This window comes from Carcharhinus amblyrhynchos, chromosome 23 (assembly GCF_965287045.1).
Source record: "Carcharhinus amblyrhynchos chromosome 23, sCarAmb.v2.hapA, whole genome shotgun sequence".
Classification (NCBI taxonomy): Eukaryota; Metazoa; Chordata; class Chondrichthyes; order Carcharhiniformes; family Carcharhinidae; genus Carcharhinus; species Carcharhinus amblyrhynchos.
The window spans coordinates 24,761,461-24,781,119 of NC_137346.1; the positions used below are offsets into that span (position 1 = coordinate 24,761,461).

Here is a 19,659-nt window from a genome sequence, read left to right on the forward strand (position 1 = left end):
CCTATAAAATTACCCCCTAAAATTCCAGGCAATCTAAGATGGTGGAGACCAAAAGAAAGCAGAGCGGTGCACGGTGAATTCACTGGTGAAATTATGTGTTGGCTTCAGTTTAGGAATTGTAATTTCTGTTGTTTTTAAGCTGTGCAGTTGGCCCTATTACTTTTGGTGCAGGAATGAGTTTAGGAACAGCCTATACCAACTATCAGAATGATTTCCAGTCTCCATATGGTATATATGGAAATTTTGTTGAAGACCAGTCATCTTAGGATGTACTTGCTGCACAGTACTAGCTTCCCATGCATCAACAACTTCTCCCAGCAGCAGTGTGGGTTTTCTCTGGGTTCTTTGGTGTTCTCCCACAGTCCAAAGATGTGTAGGGTAGATTGAATAGCCATGTTAAATTACCCTTTAGTGTCCCAAGATATATAGGTTAGGGGGATTAGAGGGGTAAATACATGGGGTTATAGGGTAAGCCTTGGTAAGAGTCGGTCCAGACTGAATGGGCTAAATGGCCTCCTTCTGCGTTGTATGGATTCTATGATTCAATGAATTCAGAAAAATGTGAAGTAACGCACTTGGGGAGGACAAAGTCGGGGGGGAGATATACAACAAATTATACAATATTGAAAAATGTAGGGGAACAGAGGGACATTTCCACAGATCCAAGGCAGTTAGATAAGTTGATTAAGAAAGCATCTGAAATGCTTTTTTTTTATAGTTGAGGCACAGGATATAAAAGAGCAGGGATGTTGGCGGAAAATTTCCAGCCCTTTCCTGCTGCTGGAAAATAAGCTGCAGGACAGAAAATCCGACCCATTTTTTAAAAATTCTTTCATGAGATATTGGTGTTACTGGCAATTTGTCACTGGCATTTGTTGCCCAGTCATAATTTCCCTTGAACTGAGTGGCTCATTGCAGAGGGCAGGTACATTGGCATTACATTGCTGTAGGTTGTCTGGAGTCTGGCATATTTTTTTCCTCGAACTGACAGTGAATCACATCAGATTTTTATTACCATTGATGGTAGTTTCATGGTCAATATCTTTATATTCCAGATTTATTAACTGAATTCAAATTGTCCCCAGAACAATAGCCTAAGGTCTCTGGATTCTAGTCCAGCAACATTACCAGTATGCTACTGTTTTCCCATTGAACTGTGTAAAACATTAGTTAGATGACAGCTACAGTACAGCAGATGGTTTGAGTTATGAGAAATCTTTGATTGCACTAGAGAGTATGCAGGTTCACAAGTATGTTGCCAGCACTGGAGAATTTTAGCTTTAAGGAAAGATTTGAAAGCCTGTAGTTGTTTTCTTTGGAAAAAGAGTGGTTAAGTGGAGAATTAATTAGAGGTATATAAAATTGAGGGATCTATAGAAAGTTGATATAAAAGGTATATTTCCCTTAGTGGAGAGGTCAATAATCTGGAGGCATTGGATGTACACTTGAATTGCTGCAACCTAAAAGACTACAGATCAAGAGTTGGAAGGTGGGTTGGGCTGCTTAGTGCTTTTTTGCCAGTAAGGGAAATTGGCTGCATTACTTTCCTCTGTGCCATAAAATATTGTGTTTATGAAGTTGTCAGGGCCCATAGCCTTTGTTATATCCAATGAGCTCCAACTGCCATTTCTTGATATCACATAAGAGTGAATGGATTTAGTTGAAGATTAACTGCAGTGGCAGTGACCTGAAGTCTAGGGAGAGATGGATCATCCTTTTCGCAATTCTGACTGAAGACGGTTGCAAAATTTCAGCCATATTTTTTGCATTCATATGCTAGGCTTTTTTGATGTGGACTTTATTGCTGGTCCCTAATTGCTCTCAAGATGGTGGTGGTGAGTTGCCTCCTTGAACCTTTGTAGTCTATGTGGTGTATGTGCAGCCATGTTGGTGTTAAGGAGCATGTTCCAAGGCTGTACCATCACCGCTGATGGGAATGTTCATTGAGTCTCCTCCTCCTTGAGGAGTTATTTATCCACAATTAATAGTCGTTTAATTATCCACCACCATTTCTGACTAGATGTAGCGTGACTATAGAGTTTTGGTGTGATTTATTGAATCATGCAATAAAACCACCATAGCATGGGAGGCCATTGGGCCCACTGTGCCTATGTGTCAACTCTTTGAAATGCTATCAAATTTCCCTCTTATTTCTCTAGAGCACTGCAAATGTTATCTTTCTCCAGCAAGTAGCCAACAGCACCTCTCAAAAGGAAATTGAAGTTAGATATGAACTTCCAAGTTGGTAGTTGAAACATCCAAGTTAGGAAGATTTAAATGTTCGCTATATAAGCTGGTCTCTGTGTGGTTAGCCTCAATAATGCTGGACTAGAACTTATCACCTGATTCCCTGCTAAAAGATAACACTCAAGAACATTCGAGGAGGCTCGGATGTGACTTGGCTGTTACATACCAGAGTTGGATATGATCCCTTGTAAATAATGGTAACTTGGCTTAATGTGAGGGGTGGCATAATGGCAAGCACTGCTGCCTCACAGTGCCAGGACCTGGGTTCGATTCCCAGCTTGGGTCATTGTTTGTGTGGAGTTTGCATATTCTGTGTCTACGTGGGTTTTCTCTGGGTGCTCCAATTTCCTCTCAGTCCAAAGATGTGCAGGTTAGGTTGATTGGCTATGCTAAATTGTCCATTAGTATCACTGGGTTAGTAGGGTAAATAGGAAGGGTTACAGGGATGAGATTGTGGTCTGTGCAGACTCCATGAGCTGAATGGCTTCCTTCTGCACTGCAAGGATTCTACGATTCCCTCCATTTAACTGTGGTCCATAGAGTCAAAAATCTTCAGGAGAAGAAGATTTGTGTCCAAGGAAACATTAACAACTTTCTCATTAATATTAGTTTGGTTACTAAATTGATAAGTGAGATGCTAAATTAATATTTCTCATCAGTATTCACTGTTGAGAAAAGCATAGATATTAGGGAACTTGGGGAAAATGGTGATGTGTTGAGGAGTGCACATATTACAAAGAAGGAGGTGCTGGAAGTTTTAAAGTGCATCAAGGTAGATAAATCCCCAAGTCCTGATGAAGTGTATCCCAGGCCATTGTGGGAGGCTAGGGAGAAAACTGTGGGTCCCCTAGCAGAAATATTTGAATCATTGATAGGCATAGGGGAGGTGCCTGAAGGCTGGGGAGCGGAGAATGTTGTGCCTTTGTTTAAGAAGGGCTGCAGGGAAAACCCTGGGAACTACAGACTGGTGAACCCCACATCGGTAGTGGGTAAGTTGTTAGAAGGTATTCTCAGAGACAGGATCTACAGGCATTTAGAGACTGATTAGGGACAGTCAGCACGGCTTTGAGTGGAAAATCACGTCTCACAAATTTGATTGAGGCTGTTGAAGGGGTAACCAAGAAGGTAGACGAAGGCAGTGCAGTTGATGTTGTCTACATGGACTTTAGCAAGGCCTTTGACAAAGGATTGCATGGTAGGTTGTTGCATAAGGTTAAATCTCTCTAGGTGTAGGGTGAGGTAGCAAATGGATACAAAATTGGCTTGATTACAACCACCCTCTGTCTTCTGTCAAGGGTTGTTTTTCAAACTGGAGGCCTGTGACCAGCAATGTGTCTCAGGGAGCAGTGTTGGGTCCGCTGTTATTTGTCATTTATGTTAATGATTTGGTTGAGCATTTAGTAGGCATGGTTAGTAAGTTTGCAAGTAACACCAAGATTGGTGGCATAGTGGACAATATCTAGGATTGCAATGGGATCTTGATCAATTGGGCCAGTGGGCTGATGAATGGTAGATGGAGTTTAATTTGGATAAATGTGAGGTGATGCATTTTGGTAGATCGAACTAGGGCAGGAATTACTTAATTAATAGTAGGGCACTGGGGAGAGTTATAGAACAGATCTAGGGGTACAGGTTCATAGCTCCTTGAAAGTGGAGTCACAAGTGGACAGAGTGGTGAAGGCAGCGTTCAGCATGCTTGATTTCATTTGTCAGCATATTGAATACAGGAGATAGGATGTCTTGAAGTTGTACAAGACATTGTAAGGTCACACTTGGAATACTGTGTACAGTGCTGGTCACCCTATTATAGAAGGGATATTATTAAACGAGAGAGCACAGAAAAGATTTACTAGGATGCTACCAGGACTTGATGGTTTGAATTATAAGGAGAGGTTGGATAGACTGGGACTCTTTCTCTGGCGCGTAGGAGGCTTAGAGTTGACCTTATAGAGGTCTATAAAATGAGGGACTAGATCAGCTAGGTAGTCAATATCTTTTCACAAAGGTAGGGGACTCTAAAACTAGAGGGCATAGGTGTAAGGTGAGAAGGGAGAGATACAAAAGGGTCCAGAGGGGCTATTATTTCACACAGAAGGTAGTGTGTGTCTGGAACAAGCTGCCAGTGGTAGTAGTAGAGGTGGCTACAATTTTGTCTTTTAAAAAGCATTTACACAGTTACATGGGTAAGATGGGTATAGAGAGACATTAGTTAAATGTGGGCAATTGGAACTAGCTTAGGGGGTTTAAAAAATGGGTGGCATGGACAAGTTGGGCCAAAGGGCCTGTTTCCATACTGGAAACCTCTATGACTAGCACTCAATCCTTTGAGTACCAAATTTTGTTGCCAGCATTCAAATAAAAGCAAATTACTGCAGATGTTGGAAATTGGAAATAAAAAGATAAAATGCCCTGGAAAAGCTCAACAAGTCTGGCAGGATCTATGGAATGAGCAACTGAATTAACATTTCAAATCTGTATGACTCTTCTTCAGGAATGTTATTTTTTTTCTCTCTCTACAGATGCTTCCAGCCTTGCTGAGTTTATCCAAAACTTCTGTTTTTATTCTAAAACCACACACTTTGATGGAACAGATGCAGAATTGTGAATGCTGATTAAAAGTATTTTGTAGAATCATGGAGCAAATTTCACATTTCCAGGTTTTTTTTAAAAATGGAAACTTTAAAAACTGCTTTCCAGGAGTTGATGGAGTTCAAGGTGCAGAGCATCTATCATCTTTGGAAAAGTTTGGAGGTGGAAGCAAAATAATCTTTGGGAAAATTTAAATGAAAATCCGACCTTTAAGTTAATGGTGTAAGATTACTACCATTAAAAGATCAGAAACTTAATGGCATTTCAAAGTCATTATGACAATTTAGGCAAACTATGAAAATGGGCCTATCGACAGCTCTCCTGATGACTATTGTATAAATCATCATTGTAAAATGCAAACAAGTACAGGCTTCATTGTCAACCACAAATAAATGTTAATTGCAGGATTAAATGGAGTTTACTTATTTGATTTGTATCAGGAGACACCTTTCAAATGAACTTTGGAAGTAAAGTTGCTTTTGTTGTAATCCTGGTGTGCATTTGGTTATCAAAATTTTAAGCTCACCTAAATGGTTTATTAAACAGAATGTTTTTGTGTGAATTGTAATATTTTCCCCCTTGCAGGCAGAGTTGTGTTTGTATAGACATGTGCTACAGTGAAGACTTAATTATAAGCCTTAAATTTACAAGGCAAAGCTGAATTTTTACAGCAAAGTATTTGTGAATGGAAAGCAGCATCACCAATCACAAGTGGAACTTTAAATTAAATTGAATTATTAAAATAAGCTGATCATTGTTATTTGGCAGTCACTGCAAAGCCCATTTTGCTTTAAATTTGGATAATATACATTTTAACAGAGCTGTTTTGTGTTTTCTCTTCAAGCAAAGTTGTGGTTGGTTGAATTTGTTTTACCTTTATAAGTACAGTTTAATATTAAGAGCATTTAGCATCATTTTCATTTAAAAGGTCCCACATATTGACCATAGGTGACAGTTCAGGATGTCTCTTTGGCCTGTGTATTTCTCCAATTGGGTGGTCCATCTGAAGCTATCAAAACAAGATAGCTTGATTGGAGAATGTACCTTCAACAGTGTATCGACATTATAGGTTCAGTGCTAATGCACAGGAATTTCAATTTCACTCCAATGTTGAGCTTGTGGAGTATAAATTAGATGCGGGAAACAAACCACTCAAAAGTAAATTGGAGCAGGAATCTCATTCCAGTTTGATCTTGGGCTTGATCTTGGCTTCAGATTCAAACTGCATTTGGCCTATGACTATAGCAGCTGTGTGGAGTGAATCCTGAACTAATGCCATAACCAAAATGCAAATGCATGTTTAAACCTCAATAGTGCATATTCTTGAACAAATATATTTATACCAAACTCACAGGATACTTGCATTTGAATTGAATAGCTTGGCTGTTTTCAGGTACCTCAATAGTGATTATCCATTTGGAAGAAATGCCTATTGTAGCACTAAACCCCTGACCAGAAAGCATGATGCACAAGCTTTCAACTTTGCCTGTTGTTCATTTTCCCCTCCTGCAACTTGCACTTATTCTATTTTGAATCACCGATGAATCTTACTCAAACACACCATTTGTGTTCTCTGGAATGTTAGTATGTGCACTGGTTCTCAGGCAGGTGGATTGCTTGACTCAAGTCAATGTTTGTAATGGCCATTCCCCAACTTGCATGCAACCATACATCTTAGGGAATAAAGTAAAAGACAAAGTGGAAGAGTTGCAATGCATCTCTAGGCAAGATCATAAATCATGCACATCAGGGTAAAGTTTCCCCATCCCATTAGGAGTCAGAATATGAGAGTCAGTGTTGGAAGAATAATAATTTGATAATATTTGATGGCCAGTGGCACCATGCTATAAATCTGTCCTCAATTATATGTTCTACAGGCTTCATTTTCAAAAGACTAAAGATATCTCCATATATTGTGACAGCCACTTAAACATGGATGGGTCAATTGGTCTTGGCTTTCTAAGTGGTTGTGAGCTACTGTAGTCCAGAAAAACAAATCCTGATCCAGTTATGAACCACATATAAATGGTGGCTAATCTATCGAGATATGCAGATCCACAGGAGATATTTACAAAACATCTCCAATAAACTAAGAGCCAAAAATCTCCCAGGGCACATAAATATTTCTTCATGCTGTGATGACATCAATATCATTAGCTGTTGCAATTGCCATCAGTTTATTGAAATGGGAGTTGTTTAAATTACAGGAATGTTGTAAGGATGTCTGATGTCACAAGAGCAGAGTGTACAACAGATTAGTAATCTGAATAAAAGGTTTGTTTTTAAAAGCTGCAATTCATAAATGATCACAAAAAAATGTACAGCATATGTTAAGCATCAGGTTAAATAATATGGTTTATACTTCAGTCAGAGGGGAGTGCCATGCTCAGAGTAAAAGTGAGGATAATTGGCTATCTTCATTGGAGGTCCTCATCACTCTCTATGAATCTGGCAGCAACGAGCACATCCAAGCCCTGGCCATCACCACTGCCTCATCCCTGTTCCCTTTAACACTCTCCTCATTGGAGGAAACATACCACTGCCGTCTCTTCCTCAGACAGTTCCTGCCCCCATTGTAGTGCCAAAGAGATGCCTCTGAGTGATTGCTTTCTGGAGTTACTCCTCTGCCTATGGTGCAGGCTCTGGACCTCTTCCTTTTCTGGATTTACTTGTGCTTTTGGCTAGCCAGGCACCTCCACTGACATCATCTTTTCTCCTGCCTGTGAACCTGAAGAATGATTGTCAGGCTCCACCTCTCCTCTCTCTTCATTGCAATATCAAAGATAAAGACTTGACAGTTAGAATTTGTCCCCTACAGGCCACTGTTTGCCCAATCATCAGGAGCTACCTCTCAAAAGCCAGTGAGTTAAGTCCCAGCCATCACTTGATTCTCAGCCTTTGCTGAACGGGCAACATCCCACACCAACTTCACCCCACACTACATGATTAAATGGTGACAACTGTCACCACTCTACTGATCCTGAGTTCTTATCTCAGGTTTAAGTACGGTCCCAAGCTTCGCTCCAATACCTTGCGTGCAACACAGTTTATGGAGGGTACTTGTCAAAATGCACCTCAGCACAACTACCGCACTGCCCGAGGCTTCCCTTCCCACCCTAAGGCCCTTTGAAGAGGCTTGTGGCCCGGTAGCAATAGGTATCCTTAGGAAAATTGATTTTCAACTTGTCTTCCCTCTATTAGCCATCCAGGTTGATCCCTGGCTTCTCTGGAGTCAAAGCTGCTCACCCTGACCTCATATTGCTGTACCGAGTCCTTTGCTGGCACCAACATTTTTACCACCCCCACCCCACCCCTCCACCAGGTCATGACCACTCATCAACGCTCTCCCGCAGCCCCCCAATCCTTTTCTGATATCCCTTCTCCCCTTGAATAGTCCGCAGCCTCTTCCCCACAAGGGCTGCTTGCCAGGTGTTCACCTTTTGAAAGCAGCTGTGATTCATGCTGCCATGACAGAACCTTTTGATTTGAACCTGGGAGGGTGGGGGCACACAGGGGAAGAGTTGGAATGATTTCTCGATGGAGGCCGATAATGGAGGTTCCTGCCATTGCAAGACAGGAAATGAGACATCTCTTATACGGTGGGTGGGTGGGGGTGATTGTAGAAAGCATTCCTGCCAATATAAAACACAACTTTGGCCTTTTTGCAATATTTTCTGCTCCCATCAGCAAACCCTGCCCAATAAAATTAGTAGCACAAATACCTGCCAAAAACTATCAGATGCTTCATTGCACAGTTGATCAAATGTGATATGTTTACACAATTCCAAACCATTTTCCTCTTGGAATTTGTGCACTGCAGCATATAATAAATACAATATGCAGTTTGAAAATAGAAAACAGATCAACTACATTCAGTAAGCATTTTAATACAAAGCTTTTAAAAGGAAGAGCACACAGTTACATGGCTGCAATTTAAGAGAGGGGATTGAAGTAAACCATAAAAACAAATCCTGTTTTTAATAATATGCATCAGAAGCCAATCTTAGTTTCAAGGAAATATAATCATACCCATGCATTGAGAAGATTGCCATCAAATATTATTTGCTGATTTTTTTTTTCCATTTGGTATTAGTAATTTTCTTTCCAGTTGCTATCATGAATCAAACAAAAAGTTGGACTGCCAACTTCTGTTTCTATGCTATTTCCAAAACAGTATTGTGAACGTATAGATCAAAGAATCTTACTAAATTAATCCATGGCCACAAATTCTAATAGAAGGATCACCACCCAAATAAGGCGTAAAATTCAAATTTCCTTAACTAACTTAAATTAGCAGACTTACAGCTCATAAAACAGCTTGAAACTCTCCTTAGATCAAGAATTGACTGAGACCCCCCCAAAAAAAACTTTGAATGTTAACTGTTGTTCATAGAAATAATAGAAACCTTACAGTGCAAAAAGAGGCCATTTGGCTCATCGAGTCTGCACTGACCACAATCCCACCCAGGCCGTACCCCAATATCCCTATATATTTACCCGCTAATCCCTTTAACCTATGCATCTCAGGACACTAAGGGGCAATTTTTGACAGTTGTTGCTGTATGGCGGCTTACTTTTCCCCAAGTATTTGCATTGTCAGAGGGTCTGCAGAAGAGAAAGTCGACATATTTCAGCAAGAACAGTAACTCAATTTAATGGGTTAAGAAGCCAAGACAATTAAAACTAGAAGCATATTTACCATTTAATCAGCTATTTTTCCAGTTAACTCTTATTGCCGACACAGTAAAATCCCCAATGATCAAAATCACGGGGATTCACCCACAAATGAGTGTTAAGTGGTACTTCATGATAGACTAGGCCACATTCCCATGAATGCATCTCTATGTAACCCCTTATGCCTACACATGCAGTCTATGTCAAAAACAGCAGATCCAAATTAAATAACAGTAAAGCAATAAATGTGTGAAAATGTTTTTATTCAATTTGTTCACACCCTACAATGGTCTTTGTTAAATGTCAGAGCTTTCCATTGAAAATGGCTGGGAGTTAGTTCTAGAAAAATTATGTTCTGTTAGCATGCCATCATTGGACATGCATAATACAATGCATCATGTTGTCAACGCAGTCAAACTTGTTTTCATGCTGTTAGTTTAGTCATACTCTCAGCTTTGCACGTCCATTTCCAAGAAAGTCTCAGTCTAACGAAGGCTTGCTCAATACTCCACAATTTCATGCTTTTGAATGTCTAACTTCATTCTGATTGTTTGGTGTGGTCATATGACGAGCTTAGAGAGGACTGGCTTACCTGGAGTTACCAGTGCAGAAATTTGGTTTATGAAGGACATCATTCAATGAAATTTGCTATTAGAATCATAGAATCCTACCGTGCAGGAGGCCATTCAGCCCATCAAGTCTGCACCGACTGCAACCCCACGCAGACCCTAATCCCATGCATTTACCCAAGCTAGCCCCCCTGACTCTAAGGGGCAATTTACTATGGCTAATCCTTCTAACTGCACATTTTTGGACTGTGGGAGGAGTCAGGAGCACTCAGGGGAAACCCAGGCAGACACAGGGAGAATGTGCAAATTTCACACAGACAGTGATCCAAGCCGGGATTCGAGCCAGAGTCCCTGGTGCTCAGAGGCAGCAGTGCTAACCATTATGCCTTCCAGCATATTCAGCCAGCAGGATTTATCGATGACTTCAGCATAATGGAATTTTGTGTCAACAGAGCCTGCCTCATCACAATTTCACTGTATGTCCCATGAACCATGTTAAATTTTACATCTGACAAATAAAAGCCATAAATGTGAATTTATTTATTAGCGCAACTGTTCATTTTCTTTCAAATATTCACCATATTAGCAATACCAGATTGCTTTTGAGCAGAAAGTGAAGACCTAATTTATGTCCTTCCTTCTTCTAAACATCTGCTATAAGCCTGAGCGAGTCATTGCTGAAGCATTTTACAAATTCAGATTATTAACACAACACAGAAGCTGGTCGTACTCTGTAGAAGTAGCAGCTACTACTTTTATATCTCAGGTTTGCTGTGTAGCAGAGCTTCTATAAATTATCCAATTGGAAAACACAGGAAAAAATGGAATAGCATTAACAGGTGTACATACTGCACACAAAAGTTCCATGCAACTAGGTTATAAGCCCACAGTAAAACAACATAAGTAATTTGCCTATGATTCTACTGTCTGGGGAATACTTAAATTGAATAGCATTTAGATCAGGTTATAAGAGTAGTGGGCGAGAAGAGGATTGGGAGAGGTTTAAATGTCAAAGATTGACAAAGAAGTTGATAAAGAAGGGTAGGAGAAACTATGAAGCTGGGCTAGCGCTTAATATAAAAAAGGATAGCAAGAGTTTTTATAAATATATAAAAAGGAAGAGGCTGGCTAGGGTGAACGTTGGACCCTTAGAGGATGAGAGGGGGGACTTACTGGTAGGGGATGGGGAAATGGCTGAGGTCTTGAATAACTTTTTTGTTTCGGTCTTCACGGAGGAGGACATGAATAATTTGCCGGGTGTTAGCGATGGAAAGGTGGTAGGACTGGAGGGTATCAATGACATTACTGTTACTAGAGAGGCGGTGCTCGACAGACTGGAGGGACTGATTGTGGACAAGTCCCCAGGACCGGATGGAATGCATCCGAGGGTTCTGAAGGAAATGGCGGAGGTGATAGTAGATGCCTTGGTGGTTATTTTCCAAACGTCGCTGGATTCCAGGGAAGTGCCGGAAGATTGGAAAACAGCTAATGTTACGCCGTTGTTTAAGAAGGGTGGCAGGCAAAAGGCAGGGAATTATAGGCTGGTTAGTTTAACGTCTGTTGCAGGTAAAACGTTAGAATCCGTCATCAAGGAGGAAATAGCGAGGCATCTTGAGGGGAATTGCTTGATAGAGCAGACGCAGCACGGTTTCGTTAAGGGGAAGTTGTGTCTGACAAATTTATTGGAGTTCTATGAGGATGTGTCTAGGGTGGTGGATAGAGGAGAGCCGGTGGATGTGGTCTTTCTTGATTTTCAGAAGGCGTTTGACAAGGTACCTCAAGAAGTTATTGCAGAAGGGGGCATGGAGTTGGGGGTAGGGTGTTAGCGTGGATAGAGGATTGGTTGTCAAATAGGAGGCAGAGAGTTGGGGTTAATGGGTGCTATTCAGATTGGCGGTTGGTGACTAGTGGAGTGCCCCAGGAGTCGGTGCTGGGGCCTCAGCTATTTACCATTTATATAGATGATCTGGAGGAGGGAACCGAGTGTATGGTGTCGAAATTTGCTGATGACACCAAGATTGGTGGAACGGCAAATTGTGCAGAGGGTGTGGAGAGTCTGCAGAAGGATCTAGATAGGCTGGGCGAATGGGCCAGGAACTGGCAAATGGAATTTAATGTTGGCAAGTGTGAGGTGGTCCACTTTGGTAGGAAGGACTATTACTTACGTGGCGAAAAACTGCAGCATGCAACAGTGCAGAGGGACCTCGGGGTCCTTGTGCATGAGTCGCAAAAACCCAACTTGCAGGTGCAGCAGATGGTCAGGAAGGCTAATGGGATGCTGGCCTTCATAGCAAGAGGGATTGAATATAAAAGTAGGGAGGTCTTGCTGCAGCTGTATAGGGCATTGGTGGGGCCACAGCTGGAGTACTGTGTGCAGTTTTGGTCACCGCACTTACGCAAGGATATTTTGGCCTTGGAGGGAGTGCAGAGGAGGTTTACTAGGCTGATACCGGAGTTGAGGGGGTTGAGCTATGAGGAGATGCTGAATGAACTAGGCTTGTACTCGTTAGAGTTTAGAAGAATGAGGGGAGATCTCATTGAGACGTATAAGATGATGAATGGGATGGATAGGATAGGATAGAGGTGGAGAGACTCTTCCTGCTCAGAAAGGACAGTAGGACTAGGGGGCACAGCCTCAAGATAAAGGGAGGCGGTTTAGAATGGAGTTGACGAGGAACTTCTTCAGTCAAAGGGTGGTGAATCTCTGGAATTCTCTGCCCGTTGAAGTGGTGGAGGCTGCCTCGCTAAATATTTTTAAGATGCGGGTTGATGGGTTTTTGATAAGCGAGGGGATTAAGGGTTATGGGGAGAGGGCGGGAATGTGGAACTGAGCCATGACAGATCAGCCATGATCTTATTGAATGGCGGGGCGGGCTCGAAGGGCTAGATGGCCTACTCCTGCTCCTATTTCTTATGTTCTTATAATGGAAATTGACTTTTGCCAACACTAGTTAAATTCAAAACGTAAACTACTAATGATGCAGAAAGAAAATTAATGCACCTCTTCTCTTAGTTTCCACAATGAAAAAGTAGTTTCCATATATTAAGAGAGCTGTAAAAGAAAGTACTTTAAAACTATAATTCAACAGAGATTTTTGTTCTTGCAATCTCGACCTCTTCTGAACCCAAAAGATTAGGTTACTATTGCCTTTTGATGCATTATTTTATTGGATTTTTAAAATGAAAGATTTAACTTTACTTAAAAGTGGTAATTTGCATAAAGCAGATCTGCCTCTGACTTTGCTTTGGTTGCGCTCCACATCTCCACAGCCTTTCATTAAATTCTTGCTTTCAGCCATTCCAGTTCTCTTTAATTACAAAGAATGTCATAAATAGTGTAGGCACTGGCTTCTCACTAGTTATCATTGATGGATTGCCTCCCTGACTGACACCCCCAGAAGTGAAACTTGAATCAGTGACAGAAATCCCATCTGATTGTAACATTCGACAACGATAAAGGACCAGTAGAAATTCTTAAAAAATATTTTGGTTTCAATGTTAAACATACATTTTAATCATCAACTATTTTTTCTAATTGGGAATTTTCCTAAATTCATGTCAAAGTTCTTTTCACAAAACCAAAACTGATAATACACCTCAGAAGAGGTAAGCATGAAGAATTTGATTTTGGGAAAAACCTGCAATTTGTCTCAGATGGAAGGGAAGAAGTGGAAGAAAAGACTCCTGGCAGGTGCAAAGAGTTTCTTATTTTTACATACAAAATTGTGTACATTTAATATTGTCTAATTGATGTATAATTGCTCCAATGTCGATCTGTCACGTGTACACAGTGAGAGAAACTTTAGTTCTTTGAAAATTGGGACACCCCAAGTTCCAGATAGTTGACTAGAAGTGATAGATGGAATGACTCTTCCTTAAACCATTTTTGTTGGCTCTTATTGCACAGTTTCACTGATTTTCAATGATGAGCTGATGAGTACCCGTCATTGAATAATTTCTATATTAGCTTTAGCCTTTTCTATTAGCCCTTGGATAACTTCAGGATTTGTCACATCTTTGTTTTCTTGAAAAGCATCCTTAATTCTCCAGACTGCAAAGGTCCTATAATTGTAACTGGAAAACTTGCTTTCCTTCAGCATCATCCTGTATAATGACAACACCTGACTGCTTGTGGGCACCGCCATCTTTTGATCCCAAACCTCTCAAGGCTGCTGACTTTCAGCTGTCACTTACGTTCACTTATTGATATCAGCTCTCAAAATCTTTGCCACCTCTTTGGTAAATCATGCTGCATATATGTGAAGGGGGATCTAGGAAAATACATTTTAGTTCCTCACTCTTGTTGCAAATTTTGTACTGAACAGGATAAGTATGACACCAACCATAGTATCTCTATCAATCAATTCTTGGCCAAGAACAGCAGGGTTAGGCACAGAATAAAACTTTGACTCAGCTCAAATTCTGTGTTAAGAAATTCACCACTTACCATGCAAATTTTTATTTCTCCCAATAGACATCTTAAAGTTTAGACTCCCACTTGTTGTAGTCTGCTCTGTGTTAAACATTCAAACTCCTTTGGGATCTAATTTCACAGACAATTTTTAAAATAAAGGGAACTGTTAACCTATTTACATGGATCTGACTTCGTTCCATATATTGGAAATCATTTTTATTTTGCCAACACAGTAGGCCTCTTGACAATCTAATCAGAACAATTCAGTTTTGGATGTATCTACAATATTCACTGCACTCTTCAGTATTATTTTAATTTGTATCTTGACACAGCAATTTTACCATTATTCAAATTGGTCTGTTCATGACTGCATCTATACTGAGACAGAAGTAGAAGTAAAAAAAAAATTCAGCTGAAACTATTTTTGTTCAATTATAGCACAAAAAGCAAGTTACAGGAACAGCATTTAAATTTGAGAATGTTGGAAAATCAAATCACAGAAGATACCCCGTCTCTATTGACTATCGCTCTTGGGAAAGTCTTTATTGTACAGTTTGAATTGGAGTTCCATCCTTTTCTGTGAAGCATTTTAGGCAATGATTTAAAATCCACTTCAGTATGATTTCCAAACTTAATGGCTGAGCTTTCTAATTTGTTGAGTTTTTGAAGCTTTTAATAACCATGTATTTCTCCATCTCATTTCTGAGGAACTTTTTTCTCAATAACTAGATGTCCTGTGGTTCTTCTCTCAGGTAACTCCGTTCAGTAGAGTGGAGCTGAGCTATCTGGTGAGGGATTCTACATGGGACCTGGTAGCTCAACAGTTGGGTAAATGGGAATTCAAAGGTTCACACAGCTCGAGTTGAAATAAAAAAATGGAGCAGAATTGATTTGCTGATTATCTAGCAATAAAATGTGAGATACAAGATTGGAAGGATTACTGGTACTGATTCCAGGTAGAGATGACACTGGGATTGAGGCCACGACAGTTTGGAATCAGTGGCAGATTTGATTCTGTATAATGGAAAATATTTGCACTATTATTGCTGATCACATTTTACAATCTTTGTTAAATTGGCATAAAATTTCTATTGACTCTATTGAGGGGGCAAGACTTCCCATCAGTCACTCGAGATCATCAATGATACTATCCTAAATTTTATGATTGGGGCATTTAAGTCTTAAAGAGTCTGGGAGCAATCTTGTGCGAGGGGCAAAAAAGCAAGTTTGTGTCCAGTTTCTGTCTCTCACGACCTTAACAATCTTGGATTGCTGGCATGATCAACCTAGGCGTGAGGCTGATTTGAACATTTAAATCTATTTTTAAACATTATTTGTGGGTCTGGGACACAATCATTTAGGTTTATTTGCCTCAACAGCCTCGCCAGTGAAGGTCCTCACCAGCGAGGATCACATTTGGTCCCTATCAGTGGGGACCTGTTGTGATGGCCTCGCTAGTGGGGCTGGAGGCCACTGAGGCCCCTTGGGTGCTTAAGGTAGGGAGGGGGCAGTACCTTGTACACAGAACACAGATTGGCACATGCACAATAGTGCTTTCTAGCTGTCATCAGCCAGCTTTCTGACAAGAATAGACCCCATCCATTGGCGTAAATCACACTTTGCCTTTTTTTGCACTAAGTGGCATAAGATTATGTCTGAAAACTCTCCAAAAAATGGATGCAATTCTCTCCAGTTTTCATGCTCATTTGGCACTTAGAATTTTTTTGGTAAAACTGCTCCCCTCATTTCTTTTCAGCACCTTTGAGTATGTCCATTTAAAGAGCACAATCACTGAGAGCTCTTAAGCAATCTTATTATGTGCTTTTACAGATCTCTTTTTAAGAGATTCAGTTCTCAATCCTGATTTCCACACCTCTAGGTACTTAGAAAGTTGGGACTTCATTGTGGTACTGGATTACACTGTACGCAACTAGATACTAGCTTCGAGCTTTCTTTGAATCAGATCTTCAAAACACAAGAAAACGTATGAATGAAAGATTAAGAATGGCTAAGTTTTTCATCCAACAAAATCTAGATATGGAACACAATATTAGCTAATTGCAGAAAAAGTTTTGCAGAAGGACTAATGTATGAAAACAAATAATGAACAAGGTTAGTTAAGATTAAGACAGGATAATGACCATTGGAAAAAATGATGAAAAAAGACGCCATGGATAGTAAATTAATACTAACAACATCAAAGATTAAACCTGAGCATTTCAGAGAAAGTCAAGACTTACCAACGCTATAGCAGATACCATGTTACAAAACAAGATGCATGCCTTGTGCGCATGTCACCAACAGAAAATTAAATCCTGGAATTTATCAGCAATACACTGAATACATGCTTGTCCTTGCTAAGTCGGTGTGTAATCTTGAAACATTGAATGTAACACTATTACAAAGCAAAATCTATCCAAGGAATGCATTTGAAATCTTGTTGTGCTTATGATGATTGCCAAACAATACCAAATAACTTTGACTCATACTAATCATGATATTGCTAAATATTTTAGATACATTAACACTATTTTAGTTGTGGTGGATGACTGTTGACAAGTACAGTATTGTACAATGATTCCATTGAAATAGTTACTTTAGTGAAAATCAATACAATTTGAATTAGATTGTGCAAAAGCCAGCTAAATTAGGCATCCTATAAAACTCTTAAATGAATGAGATTCCAATTTAAATTTCCAAGTTAGGAAATGGACTTAGAGTTTGATTAGCCATGATCTTAATAAATGGCAGAGTGTGTTTAAAGGGCTAAATGGCCTATTCCTCTTCCTATTTCTCATGGTGATATGGTCTTATGGACTGCTGATTTTCCTGTCCTCCCAAATGATACATTGTCTGTAAACCATGACATAATGCTGGCTACAACTTAAATTTAGTTGAGGCCTGACCATGAAAATTGACCAGGCTTCTGCTGTTATAGGATAAACTGTCACCTTGTCCCCTCCCCAACCAATATCACCAAGCAGCATCCTGGCAAGCACTGCTGCCCCTCAGCTCCAGGGACCTAGGTTCAATACCTGGCTTGGATCCCTGTTTGAGTGGGGTTTGCACGTTCTCCACATGTTTGCATGGGTTTCCCCCAGGGATACTAAGGGGCAACTTAGCATGGCCAATGCACTTAACCCACACATCTTTGGACTGAGGGAGGAAACTGGAGCACCCACATGGCCTCCTCCTGCACTGTAGAGATTCTACGATTCACCTGACAAAATGGCAGAGTGCGCTTAAGGCGCTAAATGGCCTATTCCTCTTCCTATTTTTCATGGTCATATGGTCTTATGCACTGCTGGTTTTCCTGTCCTCCAAAATGACATGCTGCCTGTAAACTGTGCACACACTGCTGGCTACAACTTAAATTTACTTGAGGCCTGAACATGAAAATCAATGTCAGTGCTTTTGCAGGGTACAATCCACACTCCATCAAAGAATGATTAACTGTGTCGGAGCTTCTGTGGAACTTTGTCACATATACGCTACAAACAACAGAACATAGTGTTCTCTGGATGGGAGAAGACATATATAGAGCTTTGGTGCCAATTACTGAACAGAATTTTGAATTGATACAACACTGAAGCATCATTGTTGCAGGTGCTCCTGGTATAAATTTGAGAGCTTTGTCTTAATTTCAACTTTGGTAATGCTGTTCCAATTATGACCTTGTAAATTATGCTTAGGCATCTCAAAAACAAAGTACTATAAAATTTATTTTGCAGCTCCCTTAATGATGTGAACAAAAAACATCTAATGAGATATTTAAATCATTTGCCCTGGATAGACCCAGATATAATCCCCAGTCTGTTCTGATTCAGCTGATTGCAGCTGGGGTTGTGTTAGAATGCAGCAATTGGATTCAACACAATACTACTACTTGTTTAGTATGCTTAATATAGAAGAATTCCCAAAATGCTTAGATATTTTAACCAAAAAATAGATTCTAAATCAAAGAAGGTAGTAGGAATAGCAACTTAAAGTTTGATTTTAAAAAATAAAATAATTGCCTTGAAGGAGGAAAGAAGTGTAGGGGTTGAGGAACAAATCCAAAATGTGGATCTAGAAAATGATAGAACAATCACAGGCTTCTATGCTACATACAGGAGATAAAAATAGTGTTCCTGATTCTGATTGTGATCTAGTGACCCCTGCTGGGAAAACCCACCTATTAACAATTGAGATCAGTTACAACGTCCAACGTGCTAATCTGGTAAAGAAGGGCAGATCTTGTCACAAATTTGAACATAAACTAATATGGATACTTTTAAATAGATGCAAACAAGCATGGCCACTTAGGATTATAATAACATAATGCAGTGGAAACCAATGGGAGCAGGAGGTGGTGATATCCTGCTGGAGTTAAAAAAAAAGAGTTACAGGCTACATTTTACTGCACATGCTCTGGTCAGCATCTTCACTGCTGCTGAATTTCCTTGTGTGGAATCCACCCTGAACTGAGGGATCTGCCTTCTGATATACTTCTGCCCTCCCCCATATCCTTCCTCCAGATCAGACAGAGGTTTTCCTACTTCCCACTCAAGATGGAGGGAGAGAATTACTGCAAACTTATCAGTGTAAGGCTGTTCAGTTCAAAGGGTGCCAAATGTTCTTTTCAGACTTGACCAATTGAAAATAGGATTTCAGAATTACTAAATTAGATTGCTTTTGCTCATGAGATATTTCCAAGGACTATACATCACGCAAGTGAACTGTAAGCAATTGGGAACTTTGCTGCAGAGTTTCAGAATTTTGTTCTAACAGAATTAAGTATTCCCACCATATAGGCTTATCCATCAAATACTGCTGCTGGGCCAAGTATGAGAGAGCTGCAGAAAAATCTGGAATTATTTTCTACTGAAAGCTTGGACAACTTCAAGACAGGAGAGGAGATAAAGATAGAACAAAAATGTTACCTTGTTTATACGTTCATGCAAAAATAAATCAATTATTTAGTCAAGCAAAGATACATAACAGTTCAATAATGAAGCAGCTTTACCTCTCGTGTTCAGAACTCCACTTAGCTGACGAAGGAGCAACACTCTGAAAGCTAGTGGCTTTTGCTACCAAATAAACCTGTTAGACTTTAACCTGATATTGAGAGACTTCTTACTGTGTTTACCCAAGTCCAACGCCGGCATCTCCACACCACTGGCAGCT

The 19,659-nt window shown here is 40.1% G+C and overlaps 1 pseudogene; it reads right to left on the reverse strand.

Annotated features, from left to right (window-relative positions):
• Positions 1–14,023: 14,023 nt before the first annotated feature.
• Positions 14,024–14,224, reverse strand: LOC145357412 (LYR motif-containing protein 4 pseudogene; annotated as a pseudogene).
• Between the last annotated feature and the right edge of the window lie 5,435 nt (positions 14,225–19,659).